The sequence below is a fragment of the Photinus pyralis genome, unplaced genomic scaffold (assembly GCF_008802855.1).
Source record: "Photinus pyralis isolate 1611_PpyrPB1 unplaced genomic scaffold, Ppyr1.3 Ppyr1.4_LG3b, whole genome shotgun sequence".
Taxonomy (NCBI): Eukaryota; Metazoa; Arthropoda; class Insecta; order Coleoptera; family Lampyridae; genus Photinus; species Photinus pyralis.
The window spans coordinates 19,195,562-19,203,170 of NW_022170510.1; the positions used below are offsets into that span (position 1 = coordinate 19,195,562).

The 7,609-nt window shown below is 37.8% G+C and overlaps 1 pseudogene; it reads right to left on the reverse strand.

Moving 5' to 3' along the window:
- Positions 1 to 6,313: 6,313 nt before the first annotated feature.
- Positions 6,314 to 7,365, reverse strand: LOC116166403 (annotated as a pseudogene).
- Between the last annotated feature and the right edge of the window lie 244 nt (positions 7,366 to 7,609).

Consider the following 7,609-nt stretch of genomic DNA (forward strand, 5'->3'; position numbering starts at 1 on the left):
TGCTTCATCTTTAAAGAATTCAACGGCGGATTGTATGGGTTATTAGGACTAGGAGATTCCTTTAGGTGTAAAAATAATTTATTGTTATGAGGAATGTTAATCAAATAATTTTCAATGTCGGAAAATTCCCAAAATTCGGCAAGATCTTACCAGGTGTTTGGCTTCTTTCTTCGTGTGATAGCAGATAGCAGATAACAACGAGATCCCACAATGTGGTTTAATTGCCAAGTCTAATCAATGGTACTAATAAACTAATTAATGCCTTGACAATTTCTTCAACAAATTACTGGCGGTTAAATCTGGCCTAATTGCCTATTTAAACTAATTAAAAATGCCACCAAGTAAAAATTATGTACTGCTTTCTATACAGGAAGAGGACAAGTGGTAACGTACTTGACGAATTTTGGGAATTTTCGACATATGAAAATTATAACTTGATTATATTCGGCCTTGTTTCGTAAATAAAATTGTAGTACCTCTGCTTTCCGTTAGAAAAACCACACTTTAAAGCGAAACAAGTAGGCTCCGCATGTTTACCCGTTGTCAAGCCAACAACGCCTCAGTCTTTGTTTTTGGCGGTTTTATGCAATCCTATTCGTTCTGACACCTTCGATATAGAATTGTTTACTGGTGCATCGAAGACCATTGGCCATTGGCCATTGGTACAATTAATCGTATGGGAAGTGTGAGGTTTCAAAACCTTAACAAAACTGCTCAACTCATTTGGGGTTCGCGTGAAGAACGAAATATTTACATTTTTGCATCTTACATATCGTCAAGCGAGAATTATTTTGCGGATAAAGCTTCTCGACAGGAACACCAGGAGACAGAATGGTCTCTAGAAAATTCTGCTTTTCAAAAAGTGTTGAAAAGATTTGGTGTCCGAGATATAGATTTATTTGCTACTTACTTTCAGGGTAGATGCCTTTAATCTAAATTGGAGCGTTTTTTCCTTTTACGCATTCTCTCCCTTTACTTTAATGCTGAGGACTGAGGACGTTAATACTTGAACCTTCTGACCGATTATTTTCTTTTAGCGGGATACCACATCCGATGGCAAAACACCTTTCCCTGGTGGTAAGGTAGTTATCCGGAAAGCTCTTTAACTCAAAAACATACCGGAAAAGACAATAGAAATCTGCTTGGTTTCCATTACAGCTTCGGCGCTAAAGCAATATAACAGTGGATTAAGACTGTGGTGGAAATTTTGTAATACACGGTTAGTTAATCCGTTTTGTGTCACTATTCCAGCCTTGCTAGATTTTTTGACTTGCCAATTTAACATAGGCGTTTCGTTTGGTTCCTTGAATTCGTATAGAAGTGCAATTGCACAAATAGCAGGACCAGCAATTGCATCTGATTTTCGTGTAGAGATTTTGTAAAGGTGTTTTTAGTCTGAGACCACCGAGGTCTAGATATGAGAATGTGTGGGACCCGGGCATAGCCTTGGCTTATGCAAAAACTCTTTCTCTGCCATGTTTAACGAAAAAACTGGTACTGCTACTAGCTTTTGCTACAGGTCAAAGGATTCAAACTCTGTCCTTAATTACCTTTGTTGTTCTTAATGACAAGGTCGAGATTAGAATCCCTAATAGGATACAGACTTCAGGTGTAAATAAATTGCAACCATTATTAGTTTTGCCCTTTTATAAAACGGATCCAAACTTATGTGTGGCAGGAGTATTGTTAGAGTATCAGAAAAGGACCAAGGAAGATAGAGGCCAATGCAAGTCTTTCTTTATCTCCAATAAGAAGCCCATCGTCGGGCTTCAACTCAGAGTATAGGTAGATGGATAGGTCAAGCTTTAAAGGATTGTGGATTGGATACATCCCAAGCACGAGACATGCATCGGCTTCGAAAGCAGCCAGGTCCGGAGTAAGCTATGATACCATCAGACGTGCTGCTGGATGGTCTGGTCATCCAAATCTAATACTTTTGCACGTTTTTATAACAGACCTGCACAGGACAATACTGTTTTTGCTAGAGCGGTATTAAATATAGCTTATAAATTATGTTATCGGAATGTTACATTGTTACATTGTTCTAAATGCTTTCTGCATTTTAGAGATAACATCAGATATTTTTTTTTCGAAAACATCTGTGTATTATGATAAAGTTGTTGCAGAATCTTTAAACATCTACAATTTTATTTACGAAACGAGGCCGAATATAATTACAAGATCAAACGAACTTACCTTAAGTGATGTTCGATCTTGATTATATGAAGGCCTCGTTGAAGTAAATAGTCCCATACCCACCCAAATTTATGCTGTTAAATCCCATTTACTTCCATGCAACAACTACTTTCAAAGAGACTGAGGCGTTGTTGGCTTGACAACGGGTAAACATGCGGAGCCTACTTGTTTCGCTTTAAAGTGTGGTTTTTCTAACGGAAAGCAGAGCGGCTGCCCTATTCCAAAACACAGTAACCAACATTTTTTTCGAAAATGAGTTATCACCTTCATGTAGATACTGTGTTAATTCTGCATCTTTCCAGCCATCCAGGATAGCTCTATCTATTGTCGTTACAGGGATAAATTTTACCAAAACCCAGTATCTGCACCAACTAATTGAATATACTATTTTAAAACACAGCAAGTGAAATTTGCTGACACTAAACCACAGGCAAAACACAGTATGTGGTACTTACTGTGTATTGGCATAAAAATAAAATTAAAAATTTTTACGAAAATTCAATCATAACACAGTATGTGGTAGATACTGTGTTTTGGAATAAACTACCGCATGTCATGCGCAAAATGAAACCAACCGCCCACCACTCTCAAGGTGAGTCTACTTCATAGATTCACACTCTTGAGATGTGAATTTGTCGTCACCTATTTTTATTACTTGCATTTTTATATTAAATTGAACTTTATGGTGTAGTTACTGTGTTTCATTAAACCATCTATTCATTTCAAAACACAGTATGTACCTTTTTTCGAAAAAAAATCAAAAAATAAAAAAAGTAAAAATTTGTCTAAATTCTAAACCCTCTATAGGTCCCTTATTCGTTTTAACTGAATGTGAGAGTCTTCACATATTAGACGTGCATGTGGTCAAAGTTTTTCTTAATTTACTCAAAAGTTAAAAAACAACACATACTGTGTTTTGGAATGTGGCAGCCGAGAGGTACTACAATTTTATTTACTTCAACGAGGCCTTAATATAATCAAGATCGAACATCACTTAAGGTAAGTTCGTTTGATCTTGTAATTATTGATAGCATTCCTCATAACAATAAATTATTTTTACACCTAAAGGAACCTCCTAGTGCATATGCAACATACCTTGCTTTTTAAAATGTAACAGAGTTTATGTCGGAATTTCCATGTCTACGTCAGAATTTCTGAATTCATGTCGAAAATTCCCAATTTAAGTCAGAAATTCGCAATTTAAATTTGTGTGGCCCTTCCGCGCCTTCTTAATCCTTCACTATTTTTTGTCAATAAAAACCCCATTGAAATCCCAGTAACTGCTGAAATACGAATCACCACGAAGATAAGAATTGTAAACGGGATTGGTCATTCTAAAAAGTAATTCGTCTGTATCAAAGGTACGTATACTATGTACGCAGATGTGCTTCCAATCGAAGGATAGTAATGCACAATGAATGTTCAAGAATCAGTTTAAAGATTATCTAACGAGGAGATAAGGACAGGTAAACTTATTATTGTTAGGAGCCATCTTTCCGTTTTGGGTTGCCCTAAATATTTGTAAGAGGAATAAAGTACAAACAGGTAATCAGCGTCAGTTATGCGCTTACGGTTATGTCAAACCGATTTCGATTTCTTTGTAGAAGGATGGGACACGTCAGATTAAATTACGCTCAGACGGCTTCTTAACAAAGGCGACGCGTTCGGTGGCGGATCCGGCTTGTTAAGGCTCGAATTGCGCGGACAGATGGTGCGGCTACGACGAGCATGAGATGCGGTTACACGAGGTGCTTAGTTCATCACCCTGGAAAACCGCTCCTTTGTCCGCCTGTCAGCGTGTTGCGCATTGACACTCACATTCAACAAGCTGTTCCGCCGCTCAAATCCGCTGCCCGATTGTGTTACCGGTCTTTGTCAAATAAAACATGTAATCCGGCACGCATTATAAACATGCGTTACTCAGCGGGGACAATAATGATAGCCTGCCGGGATTAGGGTGATTTATCTCAAGTATTTGTAAATGCGGATTATAGGTGGTATATCGTATCCCTTATAAAAAATCTTCATGTTTACAAACTTATTGTTCAGTTGTAGGACCCGTTTTGCGACAGTCGGCTCGAATAACCTACACAAAAGAAATAACTCGCCTAAAATTAGCAGTAGAATTACATGGCTTTGTTCGGAACCTCGTTCAGCCCTTTTAAAAGAAGAAATATTGCACCATCAATCTACTAACAGCTAATTGTGGAGGTTCGTTGTTTGCTCGAACTTCCTTCGACTATCGACTTTACTAGCTAGACTTAAATCCGGATTCATAAATTACTTCAGCTCTTGAAATTGCTTTGATACGTATTTTAGATTGCGAACCGAAAAGTCCTTCACTTAGAAAATTCCGGAATTTAATTTGAAACACCTTTATAAATTAGGTGCAGATACCTCAACAAAATGGAATATTAATTTCATAAACGTAGTTAAAAATATGATAAAACAGAAGGGTTGAAGGGATTTGCCGTAAAATTTATGGTTTTATCTGGAGGAAACAGGAGCGCCGTTAATTCTTTTCTTTCTTCTCCATAACAGACAAATCTCATTTCTAATTTAACGGAGCATTTTTAAGTTATTTGGTGATAAGTCTTTGAAACAAGTTGGCTTTTCCTTACGCTTTAGAACGAATAATTAACTATTTATTATTATATTATATTATTAACTATTGTTCGTCGGGAAGGCTTCTCCCCTTAAAAGCTGTACAATACATGCTTGGCGCACCTGACATACAATACAACATACTCCCATTCGCCTTTTTATTGCACCAGAAAACAAAGTTAAAACGTTTGCGAATTCATATAATTGAAAATAGAGCTATTGAGAGAAAGATGTACCGAGAGAGGCAGTTGCAGTAATCTAGATTCCGGAAATTTTCCTTAAATGCGGGGTCACCCCTTTAATTTCAGTCAAATATTACATTCATTTGAAGGCTTATGCAATTCTTTAAGTACCTAATTTCATAGCCTTTGAAAAATCTCTCAATATTCGTGCAAATAAATATTGCTATGTGCCCCACGTTGGGCGCCAAATAAAAATACAATGTGAAATGGCAAACAGTCACAAAAGCATCTTCACTCCGCATCTTCAGCAACCTTCCTCTTGCATGTAAGTATTTCCTTCGTGCCCAATGTTCTCATTTTGTCTCATAGGCTGTGCAGAATGGGATTTTCATTGGACTCGGGGTACGGGTACTTCGTTGTTTTGTTCTGGGTGCGAATTCTTACCTTCTGTACGCGACTTCGTATCCCCCCCTCCATAGTATACTCATACTGGTGTATGTGTCGTATGAAATAAAGCTTAAAGCTGTCAAGTAGCTCATCCCACTTTTTCCATATGCTCTTATGCTCTCATTGTTCCTGTACCAAAGAAGAGCCTTGCTCTTCGGTAGTTCTGGTAACGCCAACCGTAATTCTCTTCCATTGTAACCGTATCATTTCTGTAATTCCTCGATACCATAAATACTAAAAGATCACCACTACCGTCGAATCTAACGCTCTTGTTGAAGTGAAAGTTTGTAGGATGAGTAGGCTCAAAAATCAGACTTCGTTTAGTTTTTTTTTAATTGGTAATCCAAATATTTCGGACGCAGTTTGCTGTCCTTCCTCAGTGGAACCACTGGTAAAAGGTTAACGGTTAGCAAAATAAAATTATATAAACAGACAAGCTTACAATTGTGTGCACTAAATACGTCGTTAACAAAATGGTGGACGCCTCCATTTCTTGGTGAACAATTATTGCATCAACAATTCCTGAACAAACACATTAAAATTTTTTGGGTAACATCAATTTGATATAAAAGTAAATAAATAATGTCATAATTAAACTCTAGAATTACAATTCAATTTACCTGAGACCCAGACGTATAAAATATCAGGACATGATGATCAAGTCATTGAAATGCACTGATTGCTAAATGAGGAACAGTTTTGGACAATTGACAGGAAAAGAGAATGAAACGTCATCTCTGGGTGCATAAATGCACTATTAACAAAAGGCGGGAAATTTAAAAATTGAAATTGATAAAGAGGAGTGGGGTGCGTTGGAGGAATAAAATAAAAATCAAACAAATGCAAGCAAAAACTAAAAACCGCCTAGTTCGTGGACAATCTTCTCAGTCTTTTTCTTTTTTCATTAATGTAAACAGGTAATTATAGATGGAGTGTAGGTTATTTGTATCAGCCCGGTAATTGACTGTGTTGGTCGATTGTTTTATGTGGTACATTTCGAGAAACTGCAGTTTACCTCTATGCTGTTCTTGGTCTAATACCGTTGGATTGTTGAAATCAAAATTGTGGCCTTCGGTTAGGTGGTGTTTGCACAGAGCTGTAGAATCTTTTTTCGGCCTCGTATTCTCTTGATGTTGTTTGATCCTATTCTTTAGGTACTGGGATGTCTGCCCTATGTAGTGGTTGTTGCAGCCTGTACAGTCGATTCGGTAGATTAAGTATAATTTCAAATGGTCCGGTACTTTGTCCTTCTGATTAGTGAAAACTTGGCTTGTCGACTTGGTGTAAACCGGGACGATGCGAAGGTTGTCTCTTCTTAGTTCATGCAAAGTGTAGTATGATCTTTGGTTCATGTGATAATTTGTCGGTGAGGCCGTCGATGTGAAATAGCTTCATGTATTTTTTCGGTTGGATTGGAACCTTGGTACGATGACGGTTGGTATGATTTGAATTGAAAACTAGCGAGGTGACCCAACTTTTTTGATAACCATTGTTGACGAAGGCATCCCGGAGGGCCGCCAAATTTTTCCTGAGGAATTCCGGTTCTGATATCGCTTGTAGTTTTCTTTTAAGGCCCAGTATGACATTTTTCTTTTGATGGATTGGGTGATTGGAATAGAAATTGATGTACCGTCCTGATGCTGTCGGTTTTTTATAGCAATCCAATTTAATGTTGTTGTCTGGATCTCTTATAACGAGGGTGTCGAGAAAGGCAATAACTCTTCTCCTTTTCCACTTCGATGGTGAACTGTAGGTTATCGTCGAAACTACTGAACAAGTTTGCGATGACTGGAACCAGGTCTTCGTGAACTCCCAAGAGGAGATCGTCAACGTATTTAAACACGAAACTGGCAGGAGGAGACAGTTGTGGAAGTACATTATCTAGCAGGTGATCCATCACTATGTTGGCTAATATCGGGCTGAGTGAAGAACCCATGGAGGTTCCCGACTTTTGTTTGTAAAATTTTCCATTAAAGCTAAAGTAGCAATTGGTGAAAGTGAAAGTTAGTAGTTCCGTGAAATTTTTCTCATCAAGAGTGGTCTGAGGTTGTATTGAAGGCCCTTATGTTCTTGAGGACTAATTGGAGTGGGATATTGGTGAAAAGAGACACCACGTCTAACGAGATAACTACGTAATCTTTCGGAAGAGTGTGACCTCTAATGCTGTTCACGAACTCGTA